The sequence below is a fragment of the Silene latifolia genome, chromosome 3, assembly GCF_048544455.1.
Source record: "Silene latifolia isolate original U9 population chromosome 3, ASM4854445v1, whole genome shotgun sequence".
Lineage (NCBI taxonomy): Eukaryota > Viridiplantae > Streptophyta > Magnoliopsida > Caryophyllales > Caryophyllaceae > Silene > Silene latifolia.
In genome coordinates this window covers 6,597,028-6,612,437 of record NC_133528.1, presented here as the reverse complement: position 1 = coordinate 6,612,437, position 15,410 = coordinate 6,597,028, and positions in this window count along the sequence as shown.

Below are 15,410 nucleotides of genomic sequence, written 5' to 3'. Positions count from 1 at the left end.
CGTCGTCTCACCCGAGAAACTAACTGGTCTCGATCTACGAGAAAGGTGAACCACGTGATCCTGCCAGCAATCCCAAAGATGACCAGTCTCCGCAACCCCGACACTAACCTCGTACCCTAACCCCGAAGCAGGACGATGCGCTACCAATCTCATAATGGGATTGGGTATTATCTGCACATACCCAAACTGTCGTAAACACCGATCAGGCTGATACGGCTCGGCTATGTCCAGGAAACGAACACAACCGGCAAACATGGTACGAGGATGATACTCCTCCTGACGCGGCCCGTACGGATCCCACCTAATGGAAGCACAAGTAAGCCCATCTAACAACCTCCGATACTCCAACAATTTCTCCGCATTTTGAGCGAAAGGACCAACGGATCTCCAAGAACACGACCGAGGCTGAGTAGGGTCAATTAACGAAGCCGGACCGGGTCTGAACATAGGAAAATACTCATAGATCCACGATTGCAACAAAGTCAAGCAACCACCAATAGTCTTCACACCAGCACGTGAAGCCACACCCAACTGTCGGTACATGAAGGCTAGTACAGCGGCTCCCCAAGCGTAGTCGTGTACACTATCAGTATCATACACTATCAGTATTAGTAAGATGGAAAAAAAATAAATTTACAAAGACTTCGCCACGGAGGAGAATTATTATTAATAATTTATTAGTTTTTAACACTAACAAAAAAGACGGAAAAATAAGTTTTTAAAAATTTAAAAAATAAAATAAATAATTTTACAACGAGTTTGGCACGGACGAGGTTTATTATTAATAATTTATTAGTTTATAACGATAACAAAACAAGACGGAAAAATAAGTTTTAAAAACAAAAAGGAAACGAGAAATTCAAAAACAAAAAGAAAAAAAAAATACAGATTTTGGGCTTGGACGAAGAACATTTTCGTCCAGGTCCAGGCCCAGACGAAAATGTTTTTCGTCCAACACCCATAATGGACGAAGAACATTTTCGTCTGGGCCTGGACCTGGACGAAAATGTTCTTCGTCCAAGCCCAAAATCTGGTTTTTTTTTTTTCGTTCTTTTTTTTTTGAATTTTTCGCATGATTTTGTACAAAACACGTCTTAATCCGATTAAAATCAAAGTATCTATCCTAATTCCGTCTACAATAAAGGCAACTATCCTAATTCCGTCACAAATTTACAATCTAAGAAAATACTACAAAAAAAATTTAATGACAATCACATACCTTGTTGAATGTTTGAATTCGTGACGGAAATGATGCGGTCGATACGTTTTTTTGTTGTTATTTGAGTCGGGTTATTTTTTTTTCAAAATTTCGAAAGTGAAAGGAAGTTTTTGAATAAAAAGGAAAATATTAGGGGGAGTGTGAGGGAGGGGCAATTTTGGAAGTTCATTAAAATTGTCGACGATATTTAGTAATTTGTCGACGACCTTGAGCAGGCAGGATTGCCAAGGGTCACTATTCACAATCGTTAAATCATGGGATCGAATTTGACTCACCCGACGGCCAAGCGTCCTACGGACCGAGTGCAGCTTAAAAAAGAATTTGAGAGAGACGGTTTTTTTTCGAGATCATTTTTCGGTATTCTTTTATATGATTTTTGTTGTCATTGATCGTGATTCCTAATTTATACTCCCCTCCCCCCTACTACTAAGAGAATAAAAATTCTCTTTGTTTTCCCTCCAAAAAGGATCTAACTAAATAAGGTAATAAATAAAAATTTCTTTCATTACATTATTATCTTTACAATGAATATATTATTATAAATAAACTCTTACTTTTTAAATAAATTCATAATTATGATTTTTTCATTAAAATAAAATAAAATAAAATTGATATTACATTATAAAGTATAAGTTACTAAATTTTTCAGTAATGCAATTATTATTACTGTAGAGAATAACTTGACACATGCTTACTATTAGTTTTGTGACAAAAAACATTCACTAAAAAAAATTCACAACTTAAATAATTTTTTTTATTAGTTTTCCATTTCAATTTTTTTGTTTCATATCAAAATACAATGGAGTGAACTAATAAATATTAATGAGGTACAAATTTTAAAAGTATAAATCCTCCTATATACTAAGGGAATACAACTTCTCTAAAGTTTTACCTCCAACGTGCTCAAACTTATATATGGAAACAAATTAGATTTTCATTTATTAAACTAATTTTCTATTTAAAATAATCTATACATGAAAACTAAATCTCTTATTATTAACTTCGTGACGAAAAAAGATTTTTAAAAAAAATTGATGTATTTTCATAAAAAAACACAATTCATGGAATTATTCAATTCTTTTGATTAATTTTAATATTAGTTATTTTTTATAAAAATTCGCGAGATATAAATCTAAAATCTATACTAATACACTAAAAATTAAAAGGGTTATATTTACCGCGCATTTGCGCGGGATCTACACTAGTTTCCGAATCAACAGTTTACAATTACTTTATGGATAAATTACAAATAACCACCCCGTATTTGTGATTTTTTATAAATAACCTGTAATGTCTCGTAGTTTCTAAGGCGTTCGCTTGAGCGAGTAGACCAAGTGGACCGAGTAGAACCTATATTAGACTTAGTGGAGTTGTGATAATGCCCGTCTGTAGAAGGGTCGTCTTAAAACTGTCATAATTTGAGATCTAGACATGATATTGATGTGATTCCAATTGCAGGTGATAGCTTGTTCTCTTACGATTCCAACGGTAGGTCACACGCCCAAAATTACCAAGACACGAGCGAGACATGACTGTTTTACAAAAACTGGTCATTGCTGAGAACTGCGTTGCACTCGACCCAATGAGTGACACTCGACCGAGTGGACTCGCCACTCGACCGAGTGGTGCTGAATCAGAACACGGGATGATGAAGTCTTATCCTCTTATCCTCATTCATTCTATCATCTTCCTTATCTCTCCAAACTTTCTCCCTTCTCTCTAAAACCCTCACAAACGCCATATTAGGGGATTCAAGCTTGGATTAGAGGATTGCTCACCTTCTTCTTCATCCTTTCACCTTGTAAGTTAAGACCTACCCCTTTTTCTAGTCTTATGAACCCTAATTTTTGGGGGGTTTTAATTGAGTTGATTAATTAGTAATTATTGTTAATATTGAAGGAAATGTAGATTCGTATACATACTAACATACTCTTATATGTCTAAATAATTTGTCATAAAATTAATTACGGATCTTATGCATGCAAACAATAATAATATAGAGGAGAAAACATGTCCTTACATTGTTGATTTTCGGTTATTAGGGCACAAAAGAGATCACCTTTCTCTTTTGATCTTGAGCTTTCCCTTATGGATGAACAAGATCTAAGTATAAGATCTCTCCCTAAGCTTTATACCCAAGGCTTTCACTTAATCTAATTAATATTATAAGTACTAGTATAATATTAATCTAGGAGAAAATTGAACCAAAAATATTTATTAACACTTGAATATTTCGGGTTTTAAGAGAGAAGAAGAGAGGATTTTTCTTCTCACTAGAACTTGTATTTTGGATGAGTTGATTGGAATGAATAACAATACACTACACTTAGTATATTATTAGGTAAAATTATAGAGAAAACAATGATCATTTTCCTTCCCCAAAATCGTGTAAGAGGAGCCTTTAGGGTGATCCAATGCATGGTAAGGTTGTTCTTCACAAGGAACAATAGGCTTGCATGGCTAGGTTTGCTTTTAATCATTGTGTTTTCCACTAATTACAAACAACTTATAATTAGCTTAAATCCTTCTAATTTTCGGCCCATTCTATAATATGGATTCCATATTATTTTTGTCAATTGTCAATATGTCACATGTCATATGTGACATGAATTTGTTATGTATTTTTAACATATTAAAAATCAACGTATTAATAAAAATACGTCACATACAAAATCGACTTAGTAATTTCATAATTACTTGTGCCAAAATATTTTACCATTTATAAATCACAACGGATTGTATTTATAATAATTCATTCAAATTTAATTGTTACATTAAACAATTTATTTCATCCGAGTAATCATACAATTTGATTACTCAGACCGTATCTCATTTAATCACATTTCAATTCGATACGTAAATTACACTACCAAAATCGTCCGTCAATTTTCAAGTAATTTAATTAACTCGTAACATTATACGATTAATTAAATAATCAATTAAGAGTGTTGCCCTTTAGGTATGACCTAGGGGGTCCACTGATCACCACCGTCACACGACGAAATGTCAAACTCTAGTCACCAATCATTACCGATATATGTTGACCGTTGTGATAACAAAATTACTTCCCAATTGTATTCATTTTAATGAGACTTAAACATGTGATCATCATGATCAACAGTCGTGATCGCATTATTGTCGGAGGACACATATTCCAACAATCTCCCACTTGTCCTCGACAAGTGTGCGTCACCAATTCTCTTGTCCTATTACTATCTCCCACTCAATGCAAGGTGTCTTTCAGGTCGTACTTGCAAGTGATCATATCGAGAGTGGTTTCCTCGATCTGGAGAATAACTGATTGACCAGATTTATCCACTCTGGATACTTTCCGAGCGTGGCCACGCATTTCCAGTTCATTACTCCTCGAGTGGCCCTGAGATATTGTTATAACCCTGACTAGGGGTGGACAATTCCTATCGCACTCATTCCCTTCGACTAGCCACAGCCATCATAACCCAAAATATGCCCATTTGACCCCATTTACGAAGGTCGTAGTAACACAAATCAAAGTTAATCTGAAACTGTGCCATCTTAGGTGAATAGTCTTTAGTCAAAAGAATCGACTCATTTGAATACTATAGTAGCTCTCGCCACGACCAGGCTATATAAATTTGCCAGAACTCTATAAGCGGTCATTAGGCCCGACAAAATGTTCCTAACAGTCTGCCTATGTGATCGACTAGTCATCTCACATGACTCTATGGCACTTGAACTTGCCATCAATCGCCTCACACTTTAGTCACTTCGAGACGTCACCTCATATAAGTGACTATGGGCAAATACTATGTTAATCCGTGTTCACTTTAACGGGGTTCAATTGTCATTACAACCCGTTTGGATATAACAATGTATAAATTAAAGATAAAAGACAAATGTGATTATGAACATGAACAAAAACAACACTTTTATTTCATTTCAAAATCTAACAAAAATTTGGTACACGTTTAAGTCCCATGGACGTAACATGTCCATCATGCTTAGCTTGCGATAAAGGCTTGGTGAGCGGATCGGCTATGTTGTCATCCGTCCCAACCTTACATAACGCAATTTCCTTTCTATCAATAAAATCTCTTATTACATGATACTTTCTAAGTACGTGTCTAGATCTATTACTAGACTTAGGCTCTTTAGCTTGGAAGATCGTCCCACTATTATCACAATAGAGAGTGATAGGATCATCGGCGGTAGGTACTACTTTTAGACCTTCCGTGAATTGCTTGATCCACATAGCTTCCTTGGCGCGCTTCGATGCTTTGCTATGTACTCACCTCCGTTGTAGAATCCGCGATTCTGACTTCCTTAAAGCTTCTCCAGCTTACGGCACCACCATTGAGCATGAAAACAAAACCAGCTTGTGATTTCATGTCATCTCTATCTGTTTGAAAACTTGAGTCCGTGTATCCAGTAACACGCAACTCATTGTCTCCTCCAAATACAAGGATAGAATCCTTAGTTCTTCTCAAGTACTTAAGGATGTTCTTGACAGCAATCCAGTGACTCTCACCTGGATTTCCTTGATATCTACTCGTCATGCTCAAGGCATACGAGACATCAGGGCGTGTGCATATCATGGCATACATGATTGATCCGACAGCGGAAGCGTAAGGGATCTCACTCATGCGTTCAACATCATGGGGTTCGGAGGGAGATTGAGTCTTGCTCAATATCGTCCCGGTTACCATAGGTACTAAACCCCTTTTGGATTTCTCCATGCTGAACCGTCGAAGAATCTTATCAACATAAGACTCTTGACTTAGTGCCAATATCCTCTTGGATCTATCTCTATAGATCCGGATACCTAATATGCGTTGTGCCTCTCCTAAATCCTTCATTTGGAAGTGGTTACCTAACCACTTCTTAACAGAAGACAACATTGGAATATCATTTCCAATGAGTAGTATGTCATCGACATACAAGATTAGGAACACAACATTGCTCCCACTGAATTTCATGTATAAACATGGTTCCTCAACACTTCGAGTGAAACCATTTTCCTTTATAACATGATTGAATCGATGATTCCAACTTCTAGATGCTTGCTTAAGACCATAAATGGATCTCTTGAGCTTGCACACTTTGTTAGGATTTTTAGAATCAACAAAACCTTCGGGTTGTATCATGTACACCTCCTCTTCTAAATGCCCATTTAGAAAAGCGGTTTTGACATCCATTTGCCATATTTCATAGTCATGAAATGCGGCAATCGCTAACAAAATCCGTATGGATCTTAGCATGGCTACGGGGGCGAAGGTCTCATCATAATGGAGACCTTGGACTTGGGTAAATCCTTTTGCCACTAGCCTAGCTTTGTAGACATCGTCATGTCCTTCTATGCCATTCTTGACCTTGAATATCCATTTGCATTGGAGGGGTCTTGCCCCTTTAGGCAAATCTACCAAGTCCCAAACTTGGTTTTCAAGCATAGAATCCATTTCGGACTTCATGGCTTCAAGCCATAAGGTCGAATTAGGACTAGAGATTGCGGCCTTGTAGGTGGCGGGCTCGTCACTTTCCATAAGCAACACATCGAGTGTTCCATCTTCCTCGATAAGTCCCACATATCGATCGGGATGGCGAATTACTCGGCCCGTCCTTCTTAGTGGAGGAGGTACAACCGCGTTAGACGACGAAGGAACATCTTCTTGCGTCTCTACCTCGGTTTGTGGCTCTTGAACTTCGTCAAGTTCAAAATTTCTCCCACTCTGTCTATTAGAAATGAATTGACTTTCTAAGAAGACAGCCTCGCTAGACACAAACACTTTGTTTTCTTGAGGTTTGTAGAAGTAGTATCCTCGACAATGCGAGGGGTAACCTACAAAGGTGCATTTTTCGGATCTTGGGGCATGCTTGTTGTCAGGTTTAGTTTTGACGTAAGCATCACATCCCCAAATCCTCATATAGGATATATTGGGAACCTTTCCTGTCCACATCTCATATGGAGTCTTTTCGGTGGATTTAGTGGGACTATTGTTCAAAGATCTAATTGCGGTTTGAAGCGCAAATCCCCAAAACGAGTTCGGTAACTCGGTTTGGCTCATCATGGATCGAACCATATCAAGTAGGGTTCGATTCCTCCTTTCGGCAACACCATTGAGTTGTGGTGTTCCGGGTGGAGAAAGTTGTGATATAATACCACAACCTTTCAAGTGTGAATCAAATTCAAGGCTTAGGTATTCACCACCACGATCGGAACGTAGTGCTTTTACCTTTTTGTTCAATTGGTTCTCTACCTTGTTTTGAAATTCCTTGAATTTCTCAAACGCTTCACTCTTATGTTTCATTAAATAGACATACCCATGTCTACTTAAGTCGTCGGTGAAGGTTATAAAGTAGTCATAATTACCACGAGCGGTGATACTCATTGGCCCACACACATCGGTGTGTATGAGTCCCAATAGCTCACTAGCTCGTGTCCCTTTACCACTAAAAGGATTACGAGTCATTTTGCCAAGTAGGTAATATTCGCATGTACCAAATGATTGATAATCAAATGGTGTAATCACATTAGTAGAAATTAATCTTTTGATGCGATTCTCGTTTATGTGACCTAATCGACAAGGCCAAATGAACGCTTCACTTGGGTCACTTGTTTTGAGTTTCTTTGAATGAATGTTATAAATATCATTTGTCGGTTTTGAGGTCTCTAAAATGTAAATGCCATTTATGGAAGAAGCTTGGCCAATAACCAAATCATTCCTAGAAATAGAGCAACGATTGTTCTTGATGACAAAACAAAAACCATCCATGTCTAGCATGGCGATTGAAATAATGTTCTTAGAGAGTGTAGGAACATAAAAACAATTATGCAAATACAACTCAAAACCGTTTGGCAAAGCTAGAACATAAGTTCCTTTGGATTCGGCCGCTACCCGAGCTCCATTTCCAAGTCGAAGATCCACATCTCCCTTGCTAAGCTTCTCCACATCTCTTAAACCCTGTAAATGATTACAAAGGTGAGAACCACAACCGGTATCAAGTACCCATGTCGTAGTGGAAGTATAATTTATATCAATAACATAAATTTCTTTAGGAATTGTACCTTTTGGAGTAATGAGTCCGTCTCTTATATTTCGCAAATACACGGGACAATTCCTAAGCCAATGTCCCATGCCATAGCAATAATGGCACTCATCATTAACTTGCTTGAAGTTCTTGATTTTCTTTCCTTTCTTCTTGAACCTCTTGCCCTTTGTAGCAAGAACTTGATTGCTAGAGCTCCCACTAGCTTTGGCATCTTTATCTTCCAGAGACAAAGACCCTATAGATTGTATGAGGTAGTCTTCCTGAGACGGACTCACACGAGGTCTAGTAGTAGGTGGTTTAGAAGAAGTGATGAAATTAAGGTTTCCATCCGAACCTATCCCGAAATGAAGTTCTCTAGTTGTATCGAAATCGTTGTTGGAGCAAATGTCGTCAAGAACATTGTGATAAGAATCAATAGTGATAGGTGCGGTAGCATATGATGGATTCATTGTAAGAACTACAAATATGGAGGAAAAGGAAATATTAACATTTGTCTTTTAAAATCATACTTGTAAAATATTAACAAGATATGAACATTTATATAGTGACCTCTACCCAACTATAATAAATGATTCCAAGACCCAAATTCATATCGACTTAGGCACGGTATGGCCGATGAAACCCTTATCAATATAACTCGGTGGATTAACTCTTTAATCGATTCTACTTTTAGAACTCTTGGTCGATAAAATTACTTTAATAATTATCTATAGCCCGGAACACATGCAACTACGGTCGCGAATACTTCCGTTGAGCTCAATCCAAATTTCGAATAAATGTGTCCATGATCCAAATCCACATCAACTTGGGCACGGTATGGCCGATGAAACCCTCATCAACATGAACTCGGTGGATTAACACTCATCACCCACTTCCCCTACGTAACAAGGTTTGTACCCCGGTAGGGCCGAGTGCACTCCCTCGCGAAATAGGTTTTCATGGTTTCTACTATTTGGTAAGGCTATGTCTCAATTAATTGTTTTAGCGAGAGGTCATGTCAATTTATTATCTATCACGTTTTAAGTGAACTAAAGCGGTGAACTACGATAATTCTAATTGACACGGTCGATAAACTCGATAAAATAACAATGCATGTTTAGTTATGGCGATTTAGCGATGCATGTGACATAAAATAAAATGCAAGCATAAAAATAAATAAATCCTAGTATGGCCTTTCCTAAAATAGAAAACTCTTTTACTATTACATATTCGGAAACCAACTCCACTGGTCCCTTGAACTTCGGTTGTGGCACGCATCTCGAGGTAACACCGTCTTTATGTATCGTCATTCTTGAAGAAATCCGTCTTTGGGAACTCCGGAATGAATAAAATTACATAATAAATTACATAATTTCCTATTATACATTAGTAACTAAAATAAAATAAATCTATTAAATTACAAAACGGTGATACGAGATCACAATAAAAATTACAACCGAATCGATATTCCCATACATTTCGGGAAATACCAATTAAAATCTAAGGCCATACTAAGTAAAATACATAATTCAAAATTACATAAATTAAAATTATGACAATCATAAAGAAAATGCAGCATTATAATATGTATGAACATGCTCAATTTTATGCTAAATCGCCTTTAAATTGCCAATATCGTATATTACTCGGTTTTTTGACGTTTGCGTGATTTCAACATTTTACAATCACAAGAATACATAAACTCATATTTATGCATAAGTTAATTACCCTAACCCTCTTAGGACTCAAAATTTAGTCTTCACTAATAATTTGACCATAATTAACTTAAATTACTAAAATTGTTCATAAATAGTCCAAAATTACCAAAATAAGCTATTAAACTTCAAATAAATCACAAAACTTCAAATAAATTCAAAATTCAAAATTTAAATTTATGAACATTCTGGAAAAATACCATGACACGCATAATGTTCAAAATCTTAGGTTAAAAATTTCGAAATTTTTCCCGAAAAACAATGTTGCGATTTATCGATTTTAACTAAAATAATCATAAAACATGAGGAAAAATTATATCCATTAAATTTTCAATTTTAGATCTGAAAATGATAATAAAAAGCAACATTAGACGTTTTTCTTAAGTCATAGATTATGTTTTATTAATTTTTAACTAATAATGTCACTATTTATGCTATTTTTCTTCAAAAATCCATAAATCATGCAAAAGGACTTCTTTATGGCCAATTATTTTACACACATCTTGTAAAATTGCATGTGACAACATATAAAATTTCTATGACCAGATTCGAAATTTAACTCATATTAACCTATTTTGCACCTTAAATCCGAATTAAAATGAAAAAATCCATTTTTCGAGCATAACAAGTCCAAAAATTATGAAAATTTACAGGTTATCTCAAAATAATATATGTGACAAAATATCCAAAAATTACTGGAAAATTCGAAGTATAGCAAATTTTAGACCAAAAATGACATTTTTACTCATAAAATCACATTTAAATGCCATTTGTTATAATTATGAACAATAAAAATCCGAAAAATTAACCAAAATATCCTAAAACACTTTAGGACCAGAAATATTAACATTCATGTAATAATTTCGTGATATATCATAATAACACAAATTTTACAAGTTTTATTTTGTTATTCTTATAACTCGGAAAAACTTTTAACCAATTTGCATGCAAACAACTGTGGCTCATGATACCGATTGAAGGAAATGTAGATTCGTATACATACTAACATACTCTTATATGTCTAAATAATTTGTCATAAAATTAATTACGGATCTTATGCATGCAAACAATAATAATATAGAGGAGAAAACATGTCCTTACATTGTTGATTTTCGGTTATTAGGGCACAAAAGAGATCATCTTTCTCTTTTGATCTTGAGCTTTCCCTTATGGATGAACAAGATCTAAGTATAAGATCTCTCCCTAAGCTTTATACCCAAGGCTTTCACTTAATCTAAATAATATTATAAGTACTAGTATAATATTAATCTAGGAGAAAATTGAACCAAAAATATTTATTAACACTTGAATATTTCGGTTTTTAAGAGAGAAGAAGAGAGGATTTTTCTTCTCACTAGAACTTGTATTTTGGATGAGTTGATTGGAATGAATAACAATACACTACACTTAGTATATTATTAGGTAAAATTATAGAGAAAACAATGATCATTTTCCTTCTCCAAAATCGTGTAAGAGGAGCCTTTAGGGTGATCCAATGCATGGTAAGGTTGTTCTTCACAAGGAACAATAGGCTTGCATGGCTAGGTTTGCTTTTAATCATTGTGTTTTCCACTAATTACAAACAACTTATAATTAGCTTAAATCCTTCTAATTTTCGGCCCATTCTATAATATGGATTCCATATTATTTTTGTCAATTGTCAATATGTCACATGTCATATGTGACATGAATTTGTTATGTATTTTTAACATATTAAAAATCAACGTATTAATAAAAATACGTCACATACAAAATCGACTTAGTAATTTCATAATTACTTGTGCCAAAATATTTTACCATTTATAAATCACAACGGATTGTATTTATAATAATTCATTCAAATTTAATTGTTACATTAAACAATTTATTTCATCCGAGTAATCATACAATTTGATTACTCAGACCGTATCTCATTTAATCACATTTCAATTCGATACGTAAATTACACTACCAAAATCGTCCGTCAATTTTCAAGTAATTTAATTAACTCGTAACATTATACGATTAATTAAATAATCAATTAAGAGTGTTGCCCTTTAGGTATGACCTAGGGGGTCAACTGATCACCACCGTCACACGACAGTAATGTCAAACTCTAGTCAGCCAATCATTACCGATATATGTTGACCGATTGTGATAACAAAAAATTACTTCCCAATTGTATTCATTTTAATGAGACTTAAACATGTGATCATCATGATCAACAGTCGTGATCGCATTATTGTCGGAGGACACATATTCCAACAAATATATGGGTAATTAGTGGGTAATAATAAGGGATTTTGTGTTGTATTATAGTATAGGGTGATTTGTGATAGTTAATATGTGATTTATGTAGGATGAGACGGTTTTATGAGATGGATACTTGGTGATTTCGACTAGCTTATGGATTATGCTAAGAGGTAGGTTAATCCTACTCGGTTTCAATAATGTGGTCATTGTAGATGTTGTGATTAATGTTATAATTAGTGTCACATAATTAGAGTAATTGTATTATAACATGTGTGGACAGCGGGCCGCCCACGGGGGCGCTTGGGAGGAAAGAGAAACAAGCGTTTGCATTTTTGTTGGAGTCGCCACCAATTTTTATGGGAAATTGGAAACGTTCGAATACCTCGTGTCATGTCAAGACACAAAGTAGTGACATGAACACTAAGCCTTCGTTACCCTTAGCATTCTATGTCTAGAATGACTCTCGTGGATGCCAATGAACACGGGTGTTCACAGATATCTGGAGTAATGGGTGAGGGTACGTATTAGGAAGCTCTTTTGATCGAACACCTAATCCCGCCCGCCTCGATAGCGGCCTCTACTAATGATTAGGGAAGTTATTCGTACTTGATATATCGTCGGTTATATGCATGCAATGCAACATCCATAAATTAATCCTAGCATGTGAGAATTAACTAAGTCGGTGAGACAATTAGTTTAGCATACAATTAGGTCGAAGTAGGAATTTAGATTGATTGCATGTGAAAGCATACAAACAATAAAAGAAATACAATAATTATAGATTACAATAATGAAAATTACAATAATTACAACGGATTAGGCGATTTATGTCGAAAATACCTTTAAAACGGACAATTTGGAAAAAAAGAATAAAAGAATGAAAAGAATAAATGACGAACAGAAATTAGCGTGATAATACGAATAATAGTTAATTATACGTAAGCTAATTAATCAGGTCAAGGCAAAAACGGAGTTCAGGGACAGAATTCAACCCGGAACAGGCGCAGCAGAGCTGCGTCCTTTGGAATAGGCGCAGCAGACGCTGCGTCTGTTCCTAACCTGAATTCTGGCTGTGAAGCCGGAATTGCGTATTGTTAATATTTTTTGGTTAATTTAAGGATCGATTAAATTATTTACTCGGATAGAAGTGATTAATAGGTTATTTACATATGAATAATGGTCATAAAAGCAATAAAACATGGATGAGACGGATATAAAGATGAATTAATTACATGAATGGATGATTGATTAATGAATTAAACTAACCAAACAAATTAATTAGACTAAACATGATGAATTAATGACGAACATATGACGAATATGTGAATAAACAGATGAAAATATATCAAAGGTCGAATTCCAGAAACTCAATATGAACAAATCGAATTTCTACAACCCGAATTGAATTTATGACGGAAACCCGCAAATATGAATTACTTGGGATTTAAGTCGGATTTTAATGAACTAAACATGTTAATGATGAATAATAAACATACATGTGAATTATTATGCTATTACGACAAAGAATTAAAGAACAATATGAAAACAAATAAGAACGACGAATTACAGAGGACGAAGGAAAAAGAAAGGAAGCAGGAACTGCGGCAGCCTCACGAAGAGGCGCAGCAGTTGCTGCGTCCTTTCTCGACGTCTGTCTACTGAAAATCCGTAAAAAGGGTTTTTAAAGCATGGTTTTAGAAATCGGTTTTAATTAGTATTTTCGACACAAACCTTACAATTGATGATACAATAAATAAAATACAATAAATAAAATAGGATTATACACCCTCAGACTTACATGTTGACGAAACGAGAAGGACTAAGATATCGATTAGTGATGCTCGACGCGAATGCAATGAAAGTGTCCTCGTAAGAGGAAAACGATTAATTAATTAAGTTAATTATGGTGGAGTTGGTCAAATTGGTCAGTCATGCAAACGAAAGGCTGGTACTCAGAAAGATCCGATCTTACGTGGTCGAATGTTCAAGCACGTAGACGCCAAAAAGTAAGAACAAAAGTCTAGAATGCAAAGGGAGAAGTGAAGGGCGGACACTCGCGTGAGAAATATGAGGAGCGAAGGCTCCTATTTATACTAATCACGGAATTAGGGTTTAGGAAAGGAGAGAAAGATCCGAAAATAACCGAATTAGGTTAAACGAGGAAACTTGGACAAAAAGAAAGCCTTGAGGAAGAGGCGCAGCAGGTGCTGCGTCCCTTGGAAGAGGCGCAACACTTGCTGCGTCCTTTCCCGGGTAGGTTCCTCCTACGCAAGAAAACGCGTTTGGCAGCCTGTCGTATTTTAGACATAACTTTCTCTACAAGAATCGGAATAAGGTGATTTTGGTGGCGCTGGAAAGCTAAGAAAGAGATCTAGAACTTTTTGTGAAATAGACCTGACCCAAAAAAGTCGTTATAACCTCGTAAAATGGGCCTAAAGGTCGGGTTGTCATTTTAACTAAATGAAATACACATTTTGTAATGTAAACTTTTAGTTTAGCCTAATGAAGTGACATGATACTCAAAATGAGATATAATCTCAACATTTTATGACATCCTAACCTTAGGTAGACAAGGACGTTGCTTTTGACTCGGGATTTGACGGTTTTAGGAAATGAAGACGGTTTTTTACCCGGACTCCAAATGAACTCTAATTACTGCCAAAACGACCGTATCGGCGCGTAGATGACATTTAAGAGGTAGACATTTAATGTTTGAGCAATCACTTGACGATAAACTTACGAACTGTCACAAATCGTTCCGCGTACCAAACATGCGGCCCAATCATCACCGGGTGGTTGGCGGGAGGTGCAGAAATGAGGTGTCTACAGAGCCCCCACTTTGACTGAGGCTTGGACAAGGCGAAAGTCAAAGTATAGCAATCAGGTCAATCGAAGATTACAACCTGACGACTATGGCGACGCGAGGCGGCTCAAGGGGTCTGAACTAAGGACCTGTCGTCGGGAACATTTTAGAGTCTGTCGACTTCCGGGGAGGGTCGTTTAAAGTCCATTAGACTACGTAAGGAGGCTCGTCAGCCATAAGAAGAGACCATACCTGAGACTTCTTTCTCGAGATGCTTTCGGAGTTGCGTAGGAGCTAAGGGTAAGCGTAGGAGCTAAGGGTAAGACCTAAAAGTTAAGTAAGGATTTGTGCTAGGGTGTGGGGCCCTAAAGGAAAGCATCGACGGGAAGGTGGCCAAATATAATCTCAACCTGAGGAGTAACCAAGGTTTGAGTGT